Consider the following 27860-nt stretch of genomic DNA (forward strand, 5'->3'; position numbering starts at 1 on the left):
AGATGACTTTTGTTGTGATTTGGCTCTATTTAAATAAAAATTGATTGATTGATTAATATCTAGCATGTGCATGTCTCTTGTCTATTTTCTCTTTCCAAAACACATTTTAATTTCCCAATTTGTTATTTCAATATCCAATTTCCTTTTTCAGTTTCCATTTCCTTTTTAACATTAAATTGTGACCTGAGTGTCCTAAAATAATAGTCATTTTCCATTTTCTGCAAATAATATCTAATCTGATTTTTAATCAGGTTTTAGGAAAAAACACAGCACAGCTGCACAGTGGGCTTAAAAGTAGTTAAAGATTTTATTGAATCCTTAGACAACATGCATCACTGTATAGCCCTTTTCATTAGGCTCTTGACACTGTGGATCATGCAATATTGAAGCAAGGACATATCAGTGTAGGACTGTCAGAACAAATTGTCTGTTGGTTTGAAAATGATCTATCAGACAGATTTCAGTGCGTGCAAGCAGAAGGTATCACTTCTAGCTCCCTTAGTGTATCCAAGGGTGTGCCCCAGTGATTGGTCCTGGGACCACTCCTATTCATTATACAATGCTGCTTAAAAGTTTGTGGACCCTTTAGAATTTGCTCTATTTCTGCATAAATATGACCTAAAACATGATCAGTTTTCCATTCAAGTCCTAAAACTAGATAAAGAGACATCAGTTAAAGAAATGAGACAAAAACCTTACACTTGTTTGTTTAATTATTGAAGAAAATTATCCAATGTTACATATTTGTGTATGGCAAAAGTCTGTGAACCTCTAGGATTATCAATTTTGAAGGGGGAAGTTAGACTTGGGTGTTTCAATCAATGAGATGACAATCAGGTGTGAGTTTGGGAGGCCCTGCCTTATTTAAAGAAGAGAAATCTGGGTCTTCACTATCAAAGTCTGGCTTCACAACTCAGTTTTGTGGAAGTGGGTCATGGCTCAAACAAAGGATATTTCTGAGCACCTTAGAAGAAGAGCTGTTGATGCTCACAAAGCTGGAAAGGGTTACAAAACCATTTCTAAGGAGTTTGGACTCCACCAGTCAACTGTCAGGCAGATCATGAACAAATTGAAGACGTCCAACAGCATTGTTAGCCCCAAGAGTGGTCAAACAACAAAAATCACACCAAGAGCAGGAGTGTACTACTCCAGGAGGCCGCAAGGGACCCCAGGGTAACGTCTAGGAAACTAAAGGCCGCTCTTGCAGTGGCTACAGTCAATGTTCATGAGTTCACCATCAGGAGAACAATGAACATCAATGGTGTGCACGGCAGAGTTGCAAGGAAAAAAGCCACTTCTTTCCAAAAAGACAGTTTGCTCAAGACCATGTGGATAAGCCAGAAGGTGATTGGAAAAATATTTTGAATCGCATCACAATCAAACTTTTTGGCTTGAATGAGAAGCATTATGTTCGGCGATGAGCAAACATTGCATTCCAGCATAAGAACCTTAACCCATCTGTGAAACATAGTGGTGGTAGTATCATGGTTTGGGCTGCTTTACTGCCTCTGAACCAGGACAGCTTGCAATCATTGAAGTTCTGAGCTGTACCAGCACATTCTATAGGAAAATGTCAAGGTATCCGTCTGTGAACTGAAGCTCAACAGAAAGTAGGTCATGCAGTAAGACAACGACCCTAAACACACAAGTTGCTCTACCAAAGAATGGTTAGAGCAGAAGAAAGATAATGTTTTGGAATGGCCAAGTCAAAGCCCTGACCTTAATTCTATAGAGATGCTGTGGAAGGACCTGAAGCATGCAGTTCATGCAAAGAAGCCCACCAAAATCCCTGAGTTGAGACTGTTCTGTAAGGAGGAATGGGCTAAAATTCCTCCAAACTGATGTGCAGGGCTGGTAAACAGTTACCAGGAACGTTTGGTTGAGGTTATTGCTGCAAAAGGAGGTCACACCAGTTACTGAAAGCAAGGGTTCACATACTTTTGCCTCCCACAGATATGTAAGAATGGATAATTTTCCTCAATGAATAAATGAAAAAGTTAATTTTATTGTCTCATTTGTTTAATTGGGTTCGCTTTATCTAGTTTTAGGACTTAATGTAAATATCTGATCACGTTTTAGGTCATATTTATGCAGAAATACAGAAAATTCTAAAGGGCTCACAAACTTTCAAGCAGCACTGTATATACAGACGGGACAAATTAAAGGAAAAACCAACATCAAGTGTCTTAGCAAGGTGTTGGGCCACCATGTGCTGCCCTGTGCTTCAGAGCACCTTGGCATTGATTCTACAAATCCCTCTACTGGAGGGATGAACACCATTCTTCCAAAAGATATTCCCTCATTGGTGTTTTGATGATGGTGGTGGAGAGTGCTGTTTAACATGTCTGTCCACAATCTCCCATAGGTGTTCAATTGGGTTTAGATCTGGTGACTGTGAAGGCCATAGCATATGATTCACATAATTTTCACACTCAAACCATTCAGTGACCCCTCATGCCTTTTGGAGGCATTGCCATCCTGGAAGAGACCACTGCCACCAGGATAGAAATGTTTCATCATAGGATAAAGGTGATCACTCAGAACAACTTTGTATTTATTTGCAGTGACCCCTCCCACTAAGGGGACAAGTGGACCTGAATCATACCAGCAAAATGCCCTCAACAGCATAACAGAGCCACTAGATCTCCTCACTGTAGGGATCAAGCATTCAGACCTGTACCAGTTTTTCCTTTAATTTGTCACCCATCTGTATATCAACAGTCTCAATCAAATCCAATGCAATTGTCCACTTTTATGCTTATCACTCTGCGTTTACACCATACCAGGCTCTTTGTCAGCAACAACTTGCTTTTAATACTTTACAACATATTCTTAAAACTCTTTTAAAATGCTGACAAAACAAACTCATGATTTTTTCAAATGCAAATTATACAACATGTAGTTCCGACTGGGCAATCTGATTGGTCAACTAGACATTTAGAACATGCTCAAATCAGCATGACAGCACACCTTGCTGTGCTCAAATGAAAAAAGCCTCATCACTAAAAATATTACTCCACCATTCATTAGAACTGCAGACCGTGATGTTGCGCTAACTGGTGGTTGATTTGTATTGTGAAGATATGTGAACTTGGCAAACTTGTTTTTTTCTGTTGTCATTTTCAGCCGTAACTGTAATATTTGAAGATATACAGTTAAACACAGTCTTCCAACTTATCTGACATTTCTGCAGGATTTATTTTATGTACTGTGTTGCTTTGCTAGTGTAGAAGGGTTAGTCTCTCCCTCACCTCACTTTTACCTGCCTAGCCCCGCATAGTCACTGTTACTTGGCTGGTCACAGCCACTTATGTCACTTCCTTTTTTGTTAGCATGTCACTTTCCATATAAGGGAAATGCCAACAGCGCAATCAGATTCCATTCAATTGCCATCCGGGCATACTATAAATACTCATAGGATATACACACAGAGAAAAGTGTTTTCCCGTAGTGTATGGCAGATTGCTATAGTTTCCCCTACACAGTGGTCAGCCGGCAGACAGGGAGTTCTGTCTACCTGTTCGAGGTATGTATAGTAGTTTGCAAGTTAAACTGCCAGGCTTTCTTCACGGTATTAATGGCAACAATTGTAAATACCAGGTGCAGGCAACCCCAGCTTTTGAACATCCAGATCCGTGAGAGACAGTAGATTTCACCTGTAGAGGTAGGTGCTAATAGTTGTTGTTTGCCCGTGTAGTGTTGTATTGAGTCTTATCAAAAAGAGTTCTTTGTGATTTAGGGGTCCAGTGCGGAGGAGCATTTGAGCTGTGCCATAATTTGCCGGGGTTACTATGGTAGAGGTAGGATGAAACAATTAAGCATACAGTCAGGCCCGAAATTATTCATACCCTTGGCAAATTTTGACTTAAAGTTACTTTTATTCAACCAGCAAGTTTTTTTTTTTTGACCGGAAATGACATAGGCTTCTTCCAAAAGATAATAAGATGATATACATATTCATTGGGAACAGCTGTTTTAATTAACTCAACAGGTGAAAAACAGCAACTCTCTGCAGTTGGTTTGTGGACAGTCATGGCTAAGATCTAAGGAGCTGACTGAGGACCTGCGGCTGCACATTGTGGCTGCTCACAAGTCAGGAAAGGGCTATAAGGCCATATCTAAATGTTTTCAAGTTCCAGTGGCTACAGTGCAAAGTATTATTGAAAAATACAAGACGTTCCTTACTGTGGAAAATCTCAGAGGACATGGTCAGAAGCCAAAAATGACACTTGTGCTGGCCAGGAGGATAGTGAGAGACATGAAAAATAATCAACAAGGATCACCACCAAGGCCATCCTGGTGAATATGTGCTCTGCTGGTGGCAACATCTCAAGGCAGGCAGTCCAACAGACACTGCACACTGCTGGGTTTCATGGACGCAGACCAAGGAGGACGCCACTTCTCCAGATAAGGCACACAAAAGCACGCTAGGACTTTGCAAATGCTCATCTGGACAAAGAAGAAGACTTCTGGTCTTCTGTTTTATGGTCAGATGAAACAAAAATTGAATTGTTTGGCCACTATGATGTATCCTTCATTTGGCGTAAAAAAGGAGACGCCTTCAACCCTAAGAACACCATTCCCACTGTCAAACATGGTGCTGGGAACCTAATGCTTTGGAGGTGTTTTTCAGCCAATGGACCAGGGAACCTAATCACAGTAAACAGCACCATGAAAAAAGAGCAATACATCAAGATTCTCAACAACAACACCAGGCAGTCTGCAGAGAAACTTGGCCTTGGGCACCAGTGGCCATTTCAGCACAACAACGACCCAAAACACACAGCAAAAGTGGTGAAGAAATGGTTAGCGGACAAAAACATTTTCTTTCCTTTTTTTTTTTTTTTTTTTGGATAGTTTGCTACTGTTTTGCCTATAGTTTGTTTTGCCTTTTTGTTTTTCATTTTTTTTCTTTGTTTCTTTTGCTTAGTGGTATTTAGTGTTGTTTTTGCCTCCTTTGGTTCAGTATATTTTTAATTGATTTGTGGTATTGGTTGACTTGTGTTGTGAGACGAACCCACTGCGCCTGTATGATCTTGTTTAGTGTATTAATGCTGTCTCTGCGCTCCCTTATATAGCCTTAGGTATCCGGGCTGTACTGTGGGGGGGCTCTAGCCATATGGTTTGCTGTGCACCTGCATGCAGATAAATATTACACGGCGGCACTAAGGGGTGTTAGTTTGCTCTGTGTGTGTGTGTGTGAGTGTGTGTTTGCGGTGGTGGCAGTGCTGTGCAAAAACATGGTGAAATAGTCATGGGAAGAAGAGGCTATCCTGTACCAGTCAGCCAGGCTTGTTAATCATATGTTTTTTTTTTTTTTTTCTTTTAGAGTGAAGAGTAATTTGAATATTTTTTTATTCACTCAGAAATAGCATGACACGTGAGGGTGTGTTAGGTATTTTAAATTCTTAAATACCTACTTGGCAGATATTATCCTGTTTATTACATTAATTAATTAGTCTCTGGTTGTATTACAACATTACTCTTTTTTTTTTTTTTTTTAATTGATCTTTTAAAATAAATTTTGACAATTGTACTTGAAGCCACGTCTCTGTTTAATTTTCTTTACGCTTATCTGTGTGTTGACCTGTATAGAGTAGGTGGTCTTGGGGGGGGCCCGGGTTAGGTGTGGTTAGCAGTTCCTTACCCTCCAGTTGGGCAGGTCACACTAGCGTCTTTGGTTTGTTTTGTTTTGTGGGGGGATTTGCGGTGAAAAACCCGGAGCAGAGTTTTGAATTATCTGTCTTTTATGTTTGTGAAACTGGATTGAACTGAACTGATTAGGGGTTGTGGGGAAAACAAAATGGACCCTTTACCGAGTGGACTGAACTCTGAGACTGTGAGACAAGTTACACACGCACACACATTGAAAAACCCAAACCCTTTTCCATTCTTTATCGTTACCCGGCATTGCCATACACAGCAAAACTTAGCCATTTTCCCTTCAGTTGACAGTCTATCTGAGCTCCCACTCTGGCATCCTCCATCAGCTGTGCCGGTGAGTAGGTGACACAGTGGTACTAGCTTAAAAATGTCTGAAGTTTGCGGATGTGGTAGCTAAATCTGTCCATGGAAAAAAAAATTCTCAGTGGATATCTTAGTTACAACGAGATTGAGCTAGTAAAGCAGTTCTGTGTTTACATGTGAGGTATTCAGTTTGGGAAATGCTTGATCTCCAGAAAGCATTAGCTGAAGTTGACTGGCTGACTCAACAGGGACTAGAAATCGTTTCTGTTGCTAGGTTACTAAGGGTCGGCCTACTTGCTGGAGTAGTAAACTAGGTTTCATTACATGGGAGTCTACTGACGTGAGTGATTGTTTTCCAGGTATTAGTCATACCCCATGTATTTCCATGGAAACAGCGACAACACAAGCAAGAAGTTTATTATTTTTAGAACAAACTGCCTCACAATATGAATACATTTTGTTTATATCTTTTATTTTGTTGGTACTTGTTGTATAATCACAATATCACACTTGAGTGATGCTTCAGTGATGCTTACGCAAGCGCCAAGTTCCTGTCCGCATGGCTGTCGTGCCAACATTGATGGTAAAGCACATCCTCAAGTGTAATATTGTTTAAATCAATAGCCATTGAACCTCAATATAAATATCTAGGAATTGTAACAGATGATTCTCTGTCTTAAGCGACACATTCAGCAATTGGTGAACGACTTGAAGTTGAAACGGGGTTTTCATTTTAGATATAAGTCTTGCCTTTCCTGCAAGGCCAAAAGAAAACTTGTTGCTGCCACCTTTATGTTTGTGCGGGACTATGGCAATGTTATATACATGCATGCATCTTCGCAATGCCTATTTGCCCATTGTTCTTTGTCTGCTCAGGTTGAACGGTCTCCCTTGTCTACCCGTAGACTTAACCACTGGTACATTCTTATTTATAAGGCCATCTTACCTACAGATCTATATCCTTCAGAAAAGTATGGGAAGTTATTGTCTTTGCTCCCAGGACTTATTCCTACTATCTGTCCCTAAAGCCTGTACTGAACTGGAAAAAGACCTGTTTAAGTATGCTGCTCCCACTGCTTGGAATCAGTACCAAAATTACCTGAATCTTTGGTAGCTGGTCTCACTGGATGCATTTGAAGTAATTCTAAATGACTTGGAGGCACAAATGGCTTCAGATATTTTGACTGACTCATATTGCCCCTGTTTGATCCCTGATGTTGATGACTTGCAATGAATACTCATGAATATTTTTAATATTTTATGATTCTGTAATTTATTCTTTATGTCTTATCCCTTCCAGAACATCGCTCATGTTGATGCAAAGATTGTGTAAGATTATTTTTTCTCAGGCTTTATTTTGACTTTTATGTAATGACTGGAGCAGAACCAGGCAATAGGACTAAATAGCATGACTCTGTCTTCACTTGCGAAACTTGGTACACAGGAAATCAGTCAGGATAAGGTGAACAAATCTGACAGGGACAAGGAAAAGGCAGGGGCCAGGGAGGAACCAAGCCCCTAGGAACAGCGCCAGGCTCTGAAGCCAATTTGACATAGTGGTCAAACCGTGTAATTACACGTGTGTATTTAGTTAATTACATCATGTGATGCTATTGGGCCCAAAACGACTTTCCCCCATAGACTTACATTGTGAAAGAGATGTCTGTAAATCAGTGTATAATATTTTTTTAGCATCATAACCCCCGCGAAATGACTCGTCTCACTATCAGAATTTGATCTGTTCGGTCCAATCACATTTCGACAGTCTAGAAGAGCCGCTAGTGCGCTCTGAGCAACTTTCACAGAAATTAACTCTTTATACATCCATGGGAAGAACAGAGCAGGGATAAAAAATACCAAGTAAATAACCCGCTAGAAGGCTGGAATACTAGACACAGAGGTACTAAGATGAACTGGCGCAGAGAAAGGTGAACATACAGACTAAATGCACTTGGGAAGGAGGGATGATGAGTAACAGGTAAAACTAATCAGGGCAGGGAAGACAGTCACACAAGGGCAGGAAGTGAAGTATGTGAAACAAGAGGAGAGGTGAGTATTACAAAATAAAACAGAAAATGATAAATGGATGACAAAAAGTAATGAAACATAACCTAGGAAGCAGAGCGGGACGTAACAATTTTAAAGTTTGACTTTTTTCCCTTAGACAAATAGTTTTCCTCCAAAAGTATATTCAAACCTTTTTTTTCTCAAAGTGGTTCTCCTGTTTTCATAATTTCATCAACACAATACTGAGTGAATGCTATTTTCAAATGGTATTTCTGTTCTTTATTGATCGGATCTGAATGCAGCATGTAAGGAATGCACCTGACTCCACTTCAGAGGGCCACTTTGTTAGTGCTGGGAAATTTGAGTGTTGCGTTTCCTCGTTATAATCAGGCCCAGACCTCTAAATGTATTGAGTATTTTGAGTACTTCAAGCTTTCGAGTATTTTATTTTTACATTATTACATGAAGCTGATAACGTATGAAAAAAAGTATCATATTATCTTAATGATTATTGTGCTGATCCTACATGTGTATTATTTTTACAGTAATTAAACAACAATCTACTAACTTGTATGTATGTTGTATCATGACAGTAGCAGAAGTAAGAAATTAACTGGAGGCATTAAAAGTATTTAGGCCTAAGTAAAAATGCAAAAACTATACACTTCTATACACCACTATTTAATACACAAGTATGTATATATCCATGTGTGATGACTCCTCTCACCTCCTTTAGTTAGAGGATTCATATCTATATCTATCTGGTCTGCAGTTTAGGCACATTCATTGCTCTTATGAGTGCTGTGCAGAACATCTAAAGGGTGAAGTGTAGATGATGGAGTATGCATAGAAATAATATCACCATAGTGCAGTACAGATAAGATTGTTCATATTTATAACAAATGCCCCGAGTCAATATGTTTTTGGCATATGATATTAATCTTGTGGGGTGTCAGAATGTGGCTTTTTCCATTTTCACCATATCCCATTGGACCCTGAGCCACTAAGCTACAGTAACCATATCCTTTTTCTATGCTCATCTGCAACACAAATCATATTTTATTCACAAAGTAAACATCTCCATTCTGTACAGTGTAGCTTATGAGGTTGGGGACAGGCTTGTAGTTAATTTTTGGTTTGCTGTATGCTGCCTTTTTTGATTAAGTACTGTAGGTGTCCTTAAAGAGGGATTTTTTTTTCTTCCCTTGCTCAACCCCAGCCATGACTCCACACCTAAGCATACCAGATTGCCTACATTCCACAAAACAAGTCACTTTTTGTGACTCATAAGTTACAGTAACAGTGCCATCAGATCAAAAAATATTCCCAAGCCCTACTGCGAACATATATACATGCTTGATGTAGGGCTGTTTCAAGTGGCACTACTGCAGGCACGTGCGCACGCAAATTCTAAAAGTATATGAACATATACTTTTAGAATGTGTCCCGGTGTCTTGTCCCGGTTTTCACCACAATTAAAATAATTACTATAACATTATACTTGTTTTCAGCACTGAGTATGATATCATGTTCTGTCCTCATTATTACCTAACTCAAAATAGAAACATAAATAATGTGTCTGAATTCAACACTGATTTAACTGTAATGATTAATGTGTCATTGTCAAGGTTGTTGCTAGCCTATGATGTTTGCTAGCCTATGACACTAACAGCAATCATGCTGATGCTCAGCTATCATGCCGAAGAGAGAGTTGGTCTTTTCTAAAGAGCTCCAGGAGGCTTACTCCTTTGTAAAGTACCGGGCAACAAAAATGCTGATTTTGCACACTGTGCAAGAGTATGTTTTTGGTTGCAACCAGCAGAAATGCCAATATAAAAGATCATATGAAGATAGCCATACATAAGCGGTGGTTTCCCTGAGAGCTGAGAGCTCCAGAAAGAAAACTCTAACTATGTTAAGTATGTTACTACTGTGGCATAGCGTTCTGAAGATGTAAGTTAAAATTATTTTTATGTTTTAGCCTATAAAGTTATTCATAGACCACAAAAAGATTTGTACCTTGGTTCGTTAAAAAAAAAAAAAAAAAAAAGCCGGCAGAGAATGTGTCACAGTTGGCCATTTAGCCGACAGCCTGCGCTTGTGCATATTGACAAATACCTAGGTGGGAGACAAAACATAATTTTTCGTTGGCTGAGGCGCTGTCCATGATGTTGAAAGGTGCACTCGGTGGGTGTGCTAATTGCTGAATTAAGTGAATATAATTTAAGAATTACATGTAAAATAAAATGAGTAAAAATGGAATAAGTGATAAAACAGGAGAATAAAAATTACAATGCAGTGCAAGATATGAAAAGCCTCAAATTTTATTTAATAAAAGGCAGCAGCAAACAGAAAAGTCTTCAGCTTTGATTTAAAAGAACTGAGAGTTGAAGCAGACCTCAGATTTTCTGGGAGTTTGTTCCAGATATGTGGAGTATAAAAACTGAATACTGCTTCTCCATCTTACGTTTTGACCCAGGGGACAGAAAGCAGACCTGTCCTAGATGACCTGAGAGGTATGGATGGTTAATAATGTAGCAACAGACCAGAAATGTATTATGTACCTAAACCATTCAGTGCCTTATAAAACAACAGCAGTATTTTAAAATCAGTTCTTTGACAGACAGGAAGCCAGTGTAAAGATCTGAGAACTGGAGTGATGTGATCCTCTTTCTTGGTCTTAGTGAGGACTTGAGCAGCAGCTTTTTGAATCAGCGGCAGCTTTCTGATCGATTTTTAGCGACCTGTAAAGACACCATTACAGTTGTTTGAAGTGTCACTTCAGTATAAATTGTCCCAGATACTGACTGGCAACCACTACAGCTTGTCTGGCAAGAACACAATGAAACAGTGTCCACTAACTTACTAGCAATAGTTTAATGAACCAATGCAAAGTTACAATCCTCATCTCCTTCCATTACCATACTACCATATTAGTGTTAGTTATACGTGGTTTCTTCAGAAGAAACGAGAAATAAAATACCAGATTTCAATTGGTGTACTATGAAGAATGCAAGTGTTTTATCAAGGCATAGCTACACAGATTAACCATTACAGCCAGTACAGAAATGCTTGCAATTCATATGACTATACATAAATATCTCCAATTAACTCAAAGGCAAGATAAGGTATATGAATAACTTAAGTCATCACAATTGCAAACAAAAACACTTAGATACCACTATGAGGTATAATAAAGGTTCAATATTTCACTTGTATTTCAGCTGCACAGATCTTGTTATCATGTCCGTGCATGACAGTCAATAACAGTTATGACCAGTCAGTGGACTCATGGAGACTGTGGGTCCACCAGCATCACCACAGACCCAACTTTCAGGTCCTCACTGTTCTCTTGCCACTTATGACGAGTCTGAAGAACCAGTGGGTAATTTTGGGTAAAGCAGATCCAGAACTGGTCACTAAGGATTCCCCTGTGTCTCCAGCTGAGCTTTCTACTAAGTAATTCAGATTCTGAGTATGCCACCTGTGGCAGTGCTGAGTCTCAGCACTCCATCAAGACAGTTGGGTGTAATGGGCTCAGGATCTGCCACACTAGAAGATTTGTACCCCAGGGGTTTTGAATTTAGTTTACCCTCTATTCCACCAGAACTGTTCTTAGTACTTCTCCATAGATAGTTTGGGCTCCCAGTGTGGTACGTACTGTCATGGATTCACGGTTTTTGGACTCTTTGTGTTTTTGTTCTCTTGGTTAAACTTCTGTTGTCCAGTCCTTTTGGTCATATGATTTTGCTCGTTTATGATTGGGTTGTAGGTTTAAAGGACTGTCTTGCATTATTAGTTGTGTACTTGGGTTTATATTCATGTGTATTCTTGGGTGGGTTAATGTGTGCTGGGTGTATTGTGTTTTCTGGGTTTTAGTTTTCAGTTTTCTCTGTTTTCCCTCTGTGTTCCTGCACTCCTCCCCAGCCCGTTTTTCCCTCCACACCTGCCCTGCATCATGTTCAGTAGCCCTGCCCTGTTGTCAGTGTTTTTCCCCAGCCTGCTGTTACATTCACACCTATCCTGTATCAGTCTTGTCAGCTCTGCCTTGTTCCCAGTGTCTTCCCAGCCAATCAACTCCCAGCCTGCCCTTGTCTAGTCATTTGTTCCCCATTCCCTTATTGGTTCAGTCTGTATTTAAGTTTTGGTTTGCTATTCACTGTTCTGATCTGGATCTGGATCCTCTGTTCTGTTCAGTTTGCTTTGTTCAGTCCTGTCCAGTCTGTTCTGTATCTTCAGTCTAGTCCTGTATTCGGTTTTGATCAGCTCAGCCAGCTTTTGTTTTTGGCCACACATCTAAGAATAAAGAGGTCTTTCTTCAGCCTCACTTTGCCGGCATTCTCTGCATTTGGGTCCACCTGCTCCGCTACTCTTGACACATAAGGCAGATCTGATGGATCTGATCACTCTCTCTCATGATCCACCGAAGTGGGGAGCATTAGGAGGATTAAAGTGGAACTCAATTTGCTGAGTGGCCAAGTTATCTTTCAAGGATGGTGCTAGAACACTGAAGGCTTGACTGAGTTCTGCGTTGACACCTCTAAAATTAGTGCCCTGCTCTGATAAGACTTCATGATGTTTTCCTCTTCTAGCAATCAACCAGTGAAGGGACATCAGGAAGGCATCACTGTCAAGGCTACACAGGAGGTTGATGTAAACAGCTCTTGTGATCAGACATAGTGACATTGTGATTTATAAAGAATGCCCCAATATTTCTCGGTCTCTGCCTATTCTGACATTGAATGGGCCAAAGCATTCCATTCCAGTGGAATAAAATGCCAGGTGGAAGAGCCGTAGGCACAGTAGAGGCAAATCAGACATCCTATGTACTTCTGGTTTTGCTCACCATTTCTGATATTCAGGACATCCAGGCTGGAATTTACAAACAACTTGTCTACCTTTCAAAATCCAGTAACGTCATCTTATTTCTGCAAAACATGGTCTGAGCCAGGATGATGCAACTGGTCATCATAAGACTTGATTAGCAGCCTAGTGACTAGATGTAAGTTATCAAGGATAACTGGATATCTGGAGTCAGATCACACCAGTAGAGACAACCTCCAACACAAATCAGTTTGCTCTCAGAATCCAGCTCATGTGCCAGGGTTAACAGCTGGCTGAGTATAATGGTTTTCCCATCTCCAGCTGTGCCAGATCATTTGGGAAACTGTCATGCTGGCCTTGTCTGAAGACTGCCAATTTAGAGCCTGTCTGAAATTGTCAGCTGAGGGAGTGTAGTTATTGCTAGCTACCCTATGTAATGCGTGGGTTGTGGCCCCAAGCAATTCCTGAAAGGTGTTATATTGACGAGGATCTCAAAGGTGCAATGCAGTGTTGGCTGTTCTCAGGCCACAGAAAGCAGATTTCCGCATTTCTGGGAGTTCAGGAGCAACATTGTCAGGTTTGACTGGCCATAGTGATGGGTGTTGCTGCAAGAAATCAGTGCCTTGATTGCAATTGGATCCCTTGAGCTGTGAGTCCTTTCCCGGGTGATATCATCCATTGGATTATTTTGTGAGTAGACATAGTGCCATGATTGTGGATCTGTGAGTTCTTGGATTTCAGAAACTCTTGTTCCAAAAATATCCTTGTATTTACAAGACTCTGAATGAAGCCAGGTCAGGACTGTGGTGGAATCTGTCCAATAGATGAAGTCATGGATTTCCAGGGTGAGCTCTTTCTTCAGCACCACTGCCAGTTGAGTTCCGGTTAGAGTGTGCAAAGTTCTAGTTTTGGTATTGAGACTCACCTTTTGGGGGCAACTCGGGATGTTGCAGCCAGAAAGGCCACCTGTACTTATCCCTTTGCATCTTCGGTGCTGAGACATCCCACAGCAGAGTATGCTCTCTCAGAAACATAACTAAAGATGCGAACACTCCTCCTGCAGTTGGAAAGATACAGGTCAGGGCTTATGTAGCACCTTGGGAAGGAGATCTCCAAGAGCTGGGGGAGTTAATCCTCCCAGGTGATCCATGTCTTAAACAGGTCTACAGATGAATCTGGATCATCCCATTCACACTTCTTATTCCAGAGTCTCTGAACCAGAATCTTTGCCCTAGTGACATAAGGGCTGATGAATCCTAGTGTGTCAAACTGGCTGGCAAGAACTTGGTAGATTACACACATAGAGGGAGCCTCTCTCATTATTTGTAGGGTTGATCCTAATGTTGAGCCAGGAAGCCTGGAAGGGGAGTGGGAGGAGGTATTCAGTTTGTTGCAATCTGCAAAGTCACCGCTAGATGCCACTAAATCCTTCGCACTGGTCCTTTAAAAACAATGTGATTCTTTGCATTGTGACTCACCATGTGTTGGGAATCTTTATGTATCCATTTATGAGGAGCTTGCAGATTTCCTCCTCATATGTTTCAGTTTTACTAGTACAGCGTCCTTAGGAGCTTCTAGTAATGGGAGATTGATTTTCCACAGAAGTGGTGTGGTGTACCTTTGGATACTGTCCACCTCAACCCATACAGTCTTCTCCTCCAACATTCTGAATGTTTTTGTATCCTCCTTTGATTGTGCAACGATCTTCTCACTCTTGTACTGTAGGATATCAAGCTGCCGCAACCTTTCAATCTGGTTGAAGTGTTCAAATGGCGGAGAAAGAGTCCACTTTAGGAAGCACTGTGCTGTAGTGAGACAGTGCTTCGGAAATCTTGATGGGCCTTGAAGAGTCCAGCCTAGTGGAGTCTTGACAGCTGCTCGTCCATCTGGAGGTCCTGACATACTGGTTCTGTTGGGAGGATCAGATTGGGATAGTCTGAACCTATCAGGAGTAAGGGCTTGGTCGATAGCTGGGATAGGCAGATCTTTGAGCTGCAACAAGGTAGGTGTGACTTGCCAATCCAAGCTCCTTATCTGGGCAGGCCTGATGGATTTTATACTCACAGCTTGCGTGAGCAACAGAGGACACTGAAAAGGACAAAGGACACAGTGGAGCCATGGACAGTATAGATGTCATGTCGTACTGTACACAGAGGCAAGTCCTCAGGTCTCCCTTCTAGACCTAGCTGTTGTGCTGACTCATGAAGGAAGATAGTGCACTCTGAGCCAGAGTCAAGCAAAGCATATGTATCAATGGACACATCTCCACTGTGCAGGATGACTTGAATGACCTTTAGTAACACCTTGCTGCTGCTTGTAGATCGATCCACATGTAAAATTTCCACTATTGAACTTATGGTGTGTAGACTTCCCTTAGCAGCAGGGCTACTGGGAGTGGGATTTGAACTTTGGGTGTAGGAAGGCTGATCATTTCCTCATCATATTCTCATGCACCTCTCTAATTCCTTGTTTTTTAATTTATATGTTAAAAAACAAAAGAAAAAACCCCCCCCTCCGGCCCAATGTAAAAGTAAAATGTAAATGATCTAGTAGTCTTCTAAAGAATACCCTTGGCTCTGCAGAGGTTCCTCATACTGGACATTACCTAGATTAAGCTGGGTCATAGAGATAAAGGACTGGGGACTGGGAATCAAATTCAAGACTTGTGGAAGGTCAGCAGCACATGGAGGATGTCAGACTCAGACATGCGACTCAATTCAACTTAATTAGCAAAACATAAGATGTCTCATGTATACTGCCATAGTAACTTTAATTATGTGAGGGCTTTGGCACCGCTTTTTAAAACCTTTCAAATATTATTTTTATGTTTAAATTTTAATATGTTTATAATTATTTTATTCTTATTCATCTCCTATGCTCCTATTTTACTTTTAGGACTTGGCTGCCCAGAGCCCTGAGATATAGGGGAGCATAGACAGACTACTATCACAAAAGACTCTCAGTGTTCTCTGTTGTGGTGGTCCTTGTACAACTGCAGTTTTGGTTTTAAACCTGCAACAACATTTCTGCAATAATGATTTATTTTGACCACTTGATGGTCATGGAAACACGCTGCACAAGATATGACATATCACTTTTGTATTTGTAACTTGTTAGCAGTTTCCTATTTACACATCCATCAGACACAGAGCAAAGTTATTTTTTATTTGGAATCATGTTTGTGTCCACCTGGTGAATATACAGTATGTCCAATATTCACTCTCATTTTAGCTCTGGTTTGGTCTCCTGAGAAAAATATCTGGCTCTTTAGCTACTAAATGCTCTACTAGTATGTTCACCAGCTATTCTCTAAGTCTGTGTACAGTGGGTTTATTGGACCTTTTTTAAAAAAACTGAAAACAGCTGCCTGCTGCTGCTGGAAACCAAGTTAATGAGAGCAGTGAAATGAAAACAGTAAGGTTGTAAGCTATAAAAGACCTGGTAATACTTCTCTGTGGTTCATCATAATCATCACCATTAAGCCCCTAGACATAAAAGTAGTCATGTGAGCCATACTAACAATGACACAATTTTGCTCTTATTCATAGAAGGAACAATTACTGCCACACATGAACAAAGATAATATGTTTCAAACAGCTCCAGAGGTTTATAACTTGGTCAGGAGTGACCAGCAGATGGCAGTGTGACATCACAGAGGCAGAGGACACACACTACAAAACAAAGAGCATATTTTAGAAATATATGATGAGAAGTTGATAAAAGATATTATAAAATCTGTCCAAATACTCACACAAACAACATGAACAAGATTAAATCATCAAATTGATGACATGATGGAGTCAACATAATTACATTAACATGTCAGTTTTCCTAATGTTCACATTGATCACATTTATATGAATTATTTAAAAAAAAAAAAAACAAACAGAAAAAGATATTGTCCAGGCCATGAAATATAAAAATCATCTTCTGCTCTGTGGTTGGGTGTTTTGGTGAAAGTTCCTTGGCTCCAGATAGAGGGAGAAATTAAATAATGAGACCCTGCTACCTGCAGATATAGCCGTTTTCCACCAAATAATTCAGGACTTAATTTACCACCTCTGTTCTGGTTTTTTTACATTGTATACACCTGCTTAAATGTATTCAAGGCTGCTTTAGTAAAGGTCTGGATGTTCTGAACCTTCCAATGTATGTATATGTGACAAAATGTTTTTCATATACAGTGCTGTGCAAAAGTTTTAGCCTCTTCAGATGTTCAGATTCTTATCCATTATACAATACCATCAGGGAGGTGTCTGATCTGTCCCATATTTATTCTGCAGCATGACAACAAGCCTGAACTTACAGCTACAGTCATAAAGAACTACCTCCAGCAACAAGAAGAACAAGTAGTCCTGCAACAGATAATAGGGCTCCCACAGAGCCCTGATCTCAACATCATGGAGTCAGTCTGGGGTCACATGAAGAGACAGAAGCAGCTGAGACGCTTAAATCCATAGAGGAACTGTGGCAATTTCTCCAAGATGTAGGGACAACCGACCTGCCAAGTACCTGAAAAACTGTGTGCAGGTGTACCAAGGAGAACTGCTGCTGTTTTAAAGGCAAAACTGCTAACAGCAAATATTGATTTACTTTAGGTTTCTTCTCAACTTTCTATGAAGTTAATTGATAAACATAAAACTCAAATTTCATGGCATTATTTTTGAAAGCATCCTCACTTTATTTTTACTACCTAAAACTTTTATACAGTAGCCTACTGTATATTTGACCATTTAGTATTAGGGTTTTTTTCCTTTTAAATATTGTTAGTATGAAATTCCCTTTGATTTTCTGGACAACGTTTCCTTGCTGAGCTGGGTTGGAGGGAAAGTAACACATAAGAGGCAGTTTCTCATTACCCACTGGATTTGTCTAATTCAGACTGCTGGAACCTCACATTAGCATAGACTGAGCTTTGGATTGAATTTTTACACAGAACAAGGACTGTGGATTTTGTCCCCCATCTCTTACACTGAAAAGATTAGGAAGGGATCTCTTCATGGCCACTATGAACAGGGGGAACATTTACAGCAAGCCAAAACTGTTTTATTGTTCATGTGGGCTCCTGACTATTGTTTTAAGATAGACTTTAGAAAAAATGAACCTATCCTTTAACTGTTTAGATTTCAAATATGTGCTCGATATCAAAAATAATGCCTTAATTTCAGAGATGTTAGCGCCCTCTAGTAGAGCAAGACTGTCTGGTCAAGGTCAGTGGTCAACCTGGTGACAGTCTGATCTCACCGAAACCAAACCATGATCTTGCCCTAAACCTAACCAATGGTTTTGTTCCTAAACCTAACCAAACCTAAATCACAGTGTTTTCCTTTTCAACAGTGAGCAGATTTGGAAAGTGCAGACAAATTATATTATCCTGTTCATAGGGGTGTCAGATCAGAATATGCTTCTATGTGATGTTATAAAGGGCAATTACAAATGATGTATTTAGTTGTTTCATTTTGAGAACTTGACATTTAAAGCAGCAGTGTGGTATATTATATAAAAATGTTATTGTAAATAAATTGTACTGTGAGGATAACAGTTTTATCTGTTGAGTGCATCAGTTGTGAAGAAGCTAATTATGTGGACCTTTTGAGATATAAGATAAATATATTGCACAACAGATGTCTTGAAGTGTAAATCACCCGGGCCCAGCTGAGCTGCTGATGTCAGCTTGAATGCTAGAATTGCAAACTGAGCTCCGTTCTCGATTTGTTAGGTCAACTTCAAACTCCAACACAAGTTCAGACTTGACATACTCTACAGAGGTTGTGAAGTATGCATATTGTAAAAAGAACACATGGGTGTGGTTGATGATTTGAACTAAAACACTGCTGGTGCACTGAATAGTGAAGCCTGATTATCAAATTCAGTGAATCAGTACTGTGGTTAAAGCAGTCTAGAAATATTGTGCTGAACTTCGTTTTAAATCTACACTGAAACAGCTTTACAGTCTTTGTAGCTTGTTCCACTTCTCTTATTTCACAGGTTGTGTCTTACCGCCCATACAGTCCTCCATCTCCAACTTTATATTAAAAAGGAATCTTTTTTATTCTTTTACACCAGGCCACTGGCACAACCGCCACCTCATTCTGCTGAGTTCCCTCAACCACTTCAGAGATGAGCAGACAGAACTTATTGATTTCTGCAGCCAGAGAAGACAGAAAAGGAAAAGTGTTGAGATGAAAGGCAAATCAATGAAACAGAGAAACTATTTTCATGATACTTGGAGGGAGATAAACCACAGTTAGGAACTATAAGACATCTGTCTTTTGCTAAATCTATGTTCCCTGCTGAGGGTCTCGGCCTTCTTCGCTTCACTACATTTATCCTCCCAGCTGTCTGTTTGATGAGACCCTTGTGTGTGTGTTTGTGTGTGTGTGTGTGTGTGTGTGTGTGTGTGCAATACATATCACTGCTAAACATCAATTTAAATCTACAGATATGCAGCCTGCAGGTGTCGTGAGCACATATATAAGCGTTTTCTGCAGGATCCACTGCAGGTATTTGTTACATATGTAAAAGCATAGGGCAACATGCTTTAAGATAATCAAGGCTCTACCAGGAAAAGGTTAATTTTGTTCAGATCATTTATATACTATCAGGAAATAGAAAGTCATGTCATCTCTCTAGAGATGGACTTCCTTGCATAGAAGAATAGTATGTTTACGGATGTTTAAATAACATCCGGCTATATATTCCTCCCCTTATTGTTTGACTATGAATAACTGCTGGACTGACTTACAATTGAATGTCTTGCTCTGACTCATTCAAAGCCCTCAACTACTAACTTTAACAGCATTTCCAAAATGAAAAAGGTGACAAAACTACATAGTTAGACAATCTAACTTCATTTCTGAAGTTCTGAAGTGTTGTTTTTCAATGTAGTTAAGTTTGCTTATTTTCTATGTTTGAGTACTAATTTTAATGGTCACAACTTTGAATTTAAGTTTCTCATAATTGATGCAGCAGAGGATATCCTGTTTAACTCCAAAACACTGGATCCCACATTTCCTATAATGCTACTTTATGGCTTTCATTAGAACTTCCACGACTGGTATATGCTCACATCTTGCAAATTTACCTCCCCAGTGTGCAATGCAGGGTTTTTTGAAACGATGACATACAACAGTTTTTCACAATTCAATTTTTCAGACTGATGTTGTGTCTACACAGAAAGCATTTCAGTTGGTTTTTTTAGTCATCCGTCTTCCTACATAACAGCTTGCGATTCACTCACGCTAAATGTGCGTAACAGTAACCCACAAATTTTTATGCTTCAAATCTGTTTTCTTCTGTTTTATGCACATAACTACAGTGATTGTGTATTGGGCTCTGAGCACTGCCAAAATGCGGGTGACCTACGCTCAACATTGTGCCTGAACCAAGCGGCTAGCTCTGGGTCTGAAAAGTGAAGCCAATGTGAAAGTGCCTTAAACTTGCATTCTCTCTAATGACCAACAGGGGGCGGCTCCACTGGCTCCAAAACGAAGTCTGATTATGTGGAAGTCTATGAGAAAATTACCCTACTTCTCACTTGATTTATTACCTCAGTAAACAGTTTCTTGTTGCGAGTTTATGGTTTCAATCGATAGTTTCAAGTCTTCTTCAATACAGCACAATGTTCATTTTGTAAATTATGGTGTCATTTAGAGTAAAATAGATGATAAAACAAGGTATGCTTTAGGGTGTGGTCACTACCACGGCGTCAACGTTGGTTAGCCTTAGCCGTCGCTATTTCACAGTGTGTTTTCAGTTCATGAAAGTTAATTGTAACATTTTGGTCACTTTAAAACGTCTTGTTAAGTGTTAAGTCGTACTAAAACAGCCTCTAAGGAGTCGGATGTCCAGTTTTTACAGCAAGAACATTTTGTTTTAATGGTTTTAAGCCTGTTTTTTGCTATTGCTATTTTGAATCTGTGCCCTGGTCCAGTTCAACAATGTCAAAAAACAGACAGAATAACAACAATCATAATAATAACAATAACAGCAGCAATAGCCAGGGAAGGACACCAACAGGACTGCGAAGGACTGTGAAGGCTCGGCCTGCAACTCAGGGTTTCCTGCGAGATGAGAAAGCACAAAAAATTCCGGGGAAGGAGTTAGTAACATGCATTGATGGCACATGAATTCATACATATGGAGAGGAGGAAGAGGAGAGAGGAGCTAAGTGCATCATGGGAAGTTCCCTGGCAGTGTAGGCCTATAGCAGCATAACTAAGGGCTGGTCCAAGGTGAGCTTGGTCAGCACTAACTGTAAGCTTTATCAAAAAGGAAAGTTTTAAGCCTACTCTTAAACGTAGAGAGGGTGTCTGCCCCCCGGGCTGAATCTGGAAGATGGTTCCACAGGAGAGGAGCCTGATAGACCATTAAGGGCTTTGTAAGTTAGGAGAAGGATTTTAAATTCTACTCTAGATTTCACAGGAAGCCAATGTAGCGAAGCTAAAATGGGAGAAATATGATCTCTTTTTCTAGTTTTTGTTAGTGCACGTGCAGCTGCATTCTGGACCAGCTGGAGAGTCTTTAGAGACTTGTTGGGGCAGCCTGATAATAAGGAAATGCAATAATCCAGCCTAGAAGTAACAAATGCATGGACTAGTTTTTCTGCATCTTTTTGGGACAGGATGTGCCTGATTTTTGCGATATTACGTAAGTGAAAAAAGGCAATCCTTGGAATTTGATTTATGTGGGAGTTAAAGGACATATCCTGATCAAAGATAACTCCCAGATTCCTTACGGTGGTGCTGGAGGCTAGGGTAATGCCATCCAGAGTAGTTATATCATAAAACAATGTGTTTGTAAGGTGTTTAGGGCCAAGCATAATAACTGCAAAGAAAATTGCAGGTCATACAGGTCTTTATGTCGTTAAGGCATGCTTGGAGTTTGTTTAATTGATTGGTTTCATCAAGCTTCATTGATAAATATAATTGGGTATCATCTGCATAACAATGAAAATGTATGCAGTATTTCTGGGTAATATTACCTAAAGCATAGGTAAAGCATATACAAGGTGAATAGGAATGGTCCAAGCACAGAACCTTGTGGACATCCGTGTCTAACTTTTGCCTTCATTGGGGATTCATCTTTAATGTGCAAACTGAAATCGGTCTGATAAGACTTAAACCAGCTTAATGCTGTTCCTTTAATGCCAATTAAATGTTCCAGTCTCTGTAATAAGATGTGATGATCAATTGTGTCAAATGTGGCACTAAGATCTAACAGGACAAGTATGGAGAGAAATCTTTTGTCCGATGCAGTTAGAAGGTTGTTTGTGACTTTCACCAGTGCTGTCTCTGTGCTATGATGCGCTCTAAATCCTGACTGAAAATCCTCAAATAAACTATTGTTATGTAGAAAGTCACATATCTGATTAGAGACTGCTTTCTCAAGGATCTTTGAGAGAAAGGGAAGATTAGATATAGGTCTATAGTTGGCTAAAATGCCTATTTTGTCACCGTGTATGTAAATTTTTTTATGCAGCTGCTTTTGAGCAGGGCTATTTATAGTACCATTGATCCAGGCATCCAGGCACCAAATGCTCTCCAAACTTTTTCTCCGAAAGTAAGAGTCTTGACTTCCTACAGACAAGACATCCAAGACCATCCTCCTTTGCAAACAGTCAAGGGTTTCTTTCCTTTCAGGATCTCCACTTATTGTGTCCTTACTTCTGTGGTGGTTGTTCATTGTAGCAGCCCCTGCCTCCTCATCCTGCTCCTCTTCTAAACTGTCCAAGTGTGTGGTGGTCCCACATTCAGCAGCAACAGGTCTGGTAGCAGAGCTAGCATCCTCCATAGCAGCAAAGCTAGTGCTAGCTGTCATGCTAGAAGGTGAATTCCAGTAGTCTAAAGCTGTTTTTTGTTTCTTTGTGAAAAAACCAAAACTTGCCAGGCTTGTACACTCCATTGGCAACAGCAGCCTTTTATACGGCGTCATGGTAGCTAGTCTACTACTTTCTATTCAATATATTATAAAGATAATGTTGGCTCATATATGTAATAGCTTCTTCTTTCCAATGGGTTTGGACGTTCTCAACAGGCATAGTCTGCACAATATTCTACTGTGCCCCATGGTGGCTTGATGGTGAATGGTAAATGGTAAATGGACTGTACTTGTATAGCGCCTTTCTAGTCTTCCGACCACTCAACGCGCTTTTACACTATGAATCACATTCACCCATTCACACACATTCATATGCTGAATGGGTACAGGGGCCACCATGCAAGGTCCCAACCTGCCCATCAGAGGAAATCTAAAGTGAAGCTATACTGACATTCACAAGAGAACATGGTGCATAGTGTTTCTTTTAGCATATTTATCTCATAACGTGAATAATATTCATTACATTGAATAATGCTTTATTTGTGATTAAAATAATGGTTGTTGGTAATGAATTAGCAGCCCCCACAGATGTATGATTTTTCTGCTTTCATGGGAGTTCAGACCCCTCCTTATGGGAGCTCAGCTCCCACTGGCTCCTACATAACTCAAACCCTGTTCCCAACACAAATTTTATGGGAGCAGACGGTTTTAACTTTGCTGCGGGTGGGAGTGGACGGTCAGAAAATAAACTGCGGGTCCTGGCATTAAGCTAGTGCTGCAGGCCAACTCTCACAAAGCCAGGCTGAGTGCTCAGTCAGTGCTCCTCCTGGTGCTTCCTGACACTGCTACCTGCTGCTCCTCCTCCTCAGACACATACACACACACTCATGAGTGCATACCACCTGCTGCTGCAACTTGCGAACTTCACCTGTACGAGCAAGGGACAGAAACACCAAGCAATGCGTGCATATTACGTTATGGTTATTACAGGTTATTACTACTTCTGTGCTCTTTAGAAGGTAACAGAGGAGTTGTAAGCCTGCATCTAGTTGCATGCCATCATCACCCCCCCCCCCCCCCCCAAAAAAACCAAATAATTTTTAAAATATTTGTACGAAATAAATGTTCGTTAAAAAAAACACTATATAGACTATGAAGCATATTAGACTATGTCTTGCAGCTGTTACAGTAACATCTATAAAATGATTATGAACTTTAATAAAACCATTATGAAACTTGAACTTGACCACTGCATTTACAGGAATATTTTACTCCATTTTTTAAAATTTAAATTTAATTCATCAAGTAGCTCAATATTTTCACTCTCAGGGATGTGATGTTTCATGTTCATGCCTTGTTGTTTCCTCATAGGGACACATAGGGATGTGATCATATACAACAAAACAAAAGGATAAATGTTAATTTAACATGCCAGAATTAAATCCCCCAATGCTCCTTTCAGTACTGTGGATAGCACCGCTCAGCCAGACGTGCCAATGCGTTTACTGTAATTCTTGTAAATCCCTGTCATCATACTGTCATTATAAAAATAAATAAGCTATAGTATATGCCTATTTGTCAGACTAGGAAAACAGTTTGCTTTGATGACAGTGTCATCTTTATTGCTACATGAGTGTGAGCACTGACAGTGAAAGTCCATTTCTGATTTTGTCTTGTTTGCACTAATGACTGTTCTCACGTTGCTGCGCTTTACTTCAATTTCTTTAAATTGCCTATTTTTATTTTAGATATTTTATATGGTTTATGGGAGAAGCAGCATAAATCACTATGAAGGGGATACATTTTTATCTCCACTGGGGATAAAAATTACTCAGCAGAGACAGGGATATATAGACGCCCTCACCCTGGGCAAATCGCACTCTGCTCCTTATGACTAGTAAACTGATCTTCATGTTTAAAATCGGATCACCTTGAACATAATCTAAAGTAACTAAAAGCAGTGTAAATAATTTGTAAAAACAGTGGTTTGTACAGTGCATGAACAAGTGGGAATTGTAATGGACAAACATACCAAATGCCAAACCAGGGAGTGAGGGGATGAATGAAAGACTCTGCCAGCTTATATAGGTGAAGAGCATCAGAATAGGTGTTAACCATCATACTGATGGATTTCTTGCTTCATGGTGCAGTCAAACCAAAAGTCACCATCTGCATTTATGTCTGCATGAAACAGGGTGAAATTCATTCGCTTCCAGTCAAGAATTGATCTGCCTAATTCGATTTGCAGAGAGTTCAATCTGATTGAACTTTGACAAATGAAATCTCAAGTTTCTCCAGTGTCCAGCTGGTTTGAGAGAGGGGGAAGGATTGACTTCTCATTCAGGAAATATTGTTTGTTTATATTCTTCTTTTTTAAGTGCACAGAGAACAGCAGAGAAGAAAAAATGCTGATTTACTGTAGTGATTGTAAGGACAGTGACAGAGGTTTGCTATGCTATGCTATTTCCTGTCCACCTGCTTTTTGGTCACAACATGCCAGTTTAACTCAGAACAAAGGAAAAGGACTACCCACACAGGACAGCTCAACCAGAGAGACTAGAGGGTCCTTAAGAGCAGGGTTCCACCCTGTATTCACAAAGACAATTTATAATATTAACAAAGCAAGAATACCTCATTCAAAATTTCATTGACATTTGTAACTATACAAATAAGTAAAAATCCAGCCTGGGAACAGAACCTTTCTCAACAGTATGATGCGTGCCTCACTTCATATGTTTAGATAAGGACGGGAGGTTTCTGAAAAATGATCTTATGTTGTTTATTCAATATTTGTGTTTTATAGCGGCCTTTAACCAACACCATTTCCCATAAGCCTTAGACATTTGCAGGCTAAACATCAAGGCTCAACAGAGGAGAGGAGTCCATGAGCAAGTGAAGGGGGTTCAGACATATCTGTAATAACAGCAGGAAGAGAGGAGCGAACCCAAGTCTTTACACAGCGCAGATTACAACTAGAAAGATGAACAATGACTTTAGAAGAAAACATTGGGGGATTTTATGGATATGGATGAAACAAAGTTACAATGACCTAAGTACCCACACTGCTGCACTTGTAGTTTTTTCATGGGAGCTGTAGTTTTTTCTGTGCTTAAAAAGTAATTGTTGTTTAACTTCTTAACTTTGGATAGCCACTGCTGTAGTGGAGCCAAGTTGTCTTGGAAAGTAATGGAAAGCAATCTCCAGGAATACACTTGCACATATATGCTGAATGAGAGATTATATTGAGACAGAAGCTGATGGAATGGAGGCTAGCCCAGATGTGACATCATGACTCTTTGGCTCTGCATTTCAGAAAGCTATCTGCCAATTTCAAATTTAAAATTAAAATATACAATACAGGATTCAATTAAAAATATTAACAGACTGAGTGACATCCTCAATACTCTCTGTATTAATTAATACAGATTATTAATAAATTAATATAGTACTCTCTGTGACTGGAAGGAATATGACCCTTCATTGTGCTAATGAGAGTTCAGACCACACTGTCAGCTGAGCAGGTTCAGCTCATGTCATGCTGGTCGGTCAGATGAATTATTTAGCCTGTTGCATTGTTACCAGCAAAGACTGCATCATGAATTTTGGCTACTGTCTAAGCCAGGAAAGCTGGGTTGAACATGACCACCCTACAGAAGAGAGATGGAGTGACACTCTCTTCTTTTACAGCTGTGTTTTTCTTCTAAGGAAAATGTCCTTTTGTCCATAAGTCTGGCTTTGAATCAGCCTGAAATCAAGCCTCAATGCTCAGGAGCTCCCAGGTGGGTAAAAGACGAGGGCTCCTCAAGTCCACTGTCATCTCCCCAGCCAACATGTCCAAGACTGGAGAGTCTGATTCCAGAGGAACCAGACGCATATACCACTTGTTATCAGCAAAAAAAAACAAAAAAACAAAACTGATGTTAATGCAATAATTATAATGTTATCTATATATGATGGAAACAGTAATTGATCAAGAGTAGACTGCTGTGGCACCCAATTACTGATGGTAAGAGGGCTTGATTTGGAGTTTCCCTCGTAAGTTAAATGATTCCATTGATCATCATATTGTCCCTTTAGGCTGAAATTTGTATTTATAGTATCAAATGTTTTTAAGACGTCAAGAAAGACACCATAACACTCATTAATCCAATGCAGAAAAAATGTCATCAATTGCCAACACTGCAGATGTTATTGTGCTGCAACCTGAACAAAAACCAGGCTGCTGTGATGACTTCAGTGAGTTGATAAAGGATCTTCGTGAATCAACCAAAGATTCTGGGATTTTTGCCAAAAAGGTAGGCTTAAGTATCTGACAATAGCTGTCATCATCATCCTTATATAACAGTATAACAATTTTCCACAAAGCTAGAATTGTGGAAAATTGTAAGGGTTTGATAAAATTGTGTGCAAAGTGTGGACAAATGATAGGAATACTAACCCAGAGAAGATGTCATTATCTGACCTAAGGATTTGCAGGCTTTTAATTGAAGCAGAGCAATGTAAACATCAGCACGAGTTACTAAGCTGAAAAAGAAATTGCAATCCCTACAAGAAACTGTGGTGCTCTGCAGGACAGTATTTGCAGTTATCTACAGCAGAAATAGCAGATGTTATGTAATCTGTCTGAAATAAGACTAGCTTCTAATTTTATTTATGGTGGAGTGGCAAGAGGTATAGGAGATTAAAGGGCACTAACCAGTGTTATCAAAAGAATCCAACTACGCCACCCTGGGGGTTTTACCCAGGGACCAGTGTTACCTCAGACCAGTACCATTAACTCAAAAGGCAATCAGGTTCGTACACCAAGAAGCGAGAGATGTGGTTCCAACCATCAATTCTTTATTTTTAACAATAGCGAAATTTAGTAAAAAAACAATTATTAAATGCACCGATCACACAGGTATTAAAAAGAGGGACAGGGGAATTATTCAGGGCCGAGGGTTACCAGTGGAGGGGAGGTAGGAGAGGTGTCCAGAAGAGAGTCACCCTGAATCACATGTGTACACACATCCAAACACACACACTGGTCAAGGGTCAAACCCGGGGATGCTCAGTTAAACACAGCACACAGGAAAAAGGAGGAACCATCACCTACATGACAATGATTGGCTCGAGATTGCTGAGTAATCAAGAGGCTAGGAGACTACAGGCCTGCTCAAACCAGAAAGGAATATTTTTCCATTCTGCTACAGTGGGAGATGGGACTTAGTCTTATTATTATATGCTGATATTTAATCATTTCA

At 39.9% G+C, this 27860-nt stretch overlaps 1 long non-coding RNA gene across 1 annotated transcript; it reads left to right on the plus strand.

Moving 5' to 3' along the window:
• Positions 1-2541: 2541 nt before the first annotated feature.
• On the plus strand, positions 2542-20067 carry LOC122984320. Its single transcript, XR_006403859.1, has 3 exons — positions 2542-2709; positions 19256-19260; positions 20057-20067. It is a non-coding gene; the product is annotated as an uncharacterized LOC122984320 (long non-coding RNA).
• Positions 20068-27860: the final 7793 nt, after the last annotated feature.

This window comes from Thunnus albacares, chromosome 6 (assembly GCF_914725855.1).
Source record: "Thunnus albacares chromosome 6, fThuAlb1.1, whole genome shotgun sequence".
NCBI classification, from domain to species: domain Eukaryota; kingdom Metazoa; phylum Chordata; class Actinopteri; order Scombriformes; family Scombridae; genus Thunnus; species Thunnus albacares.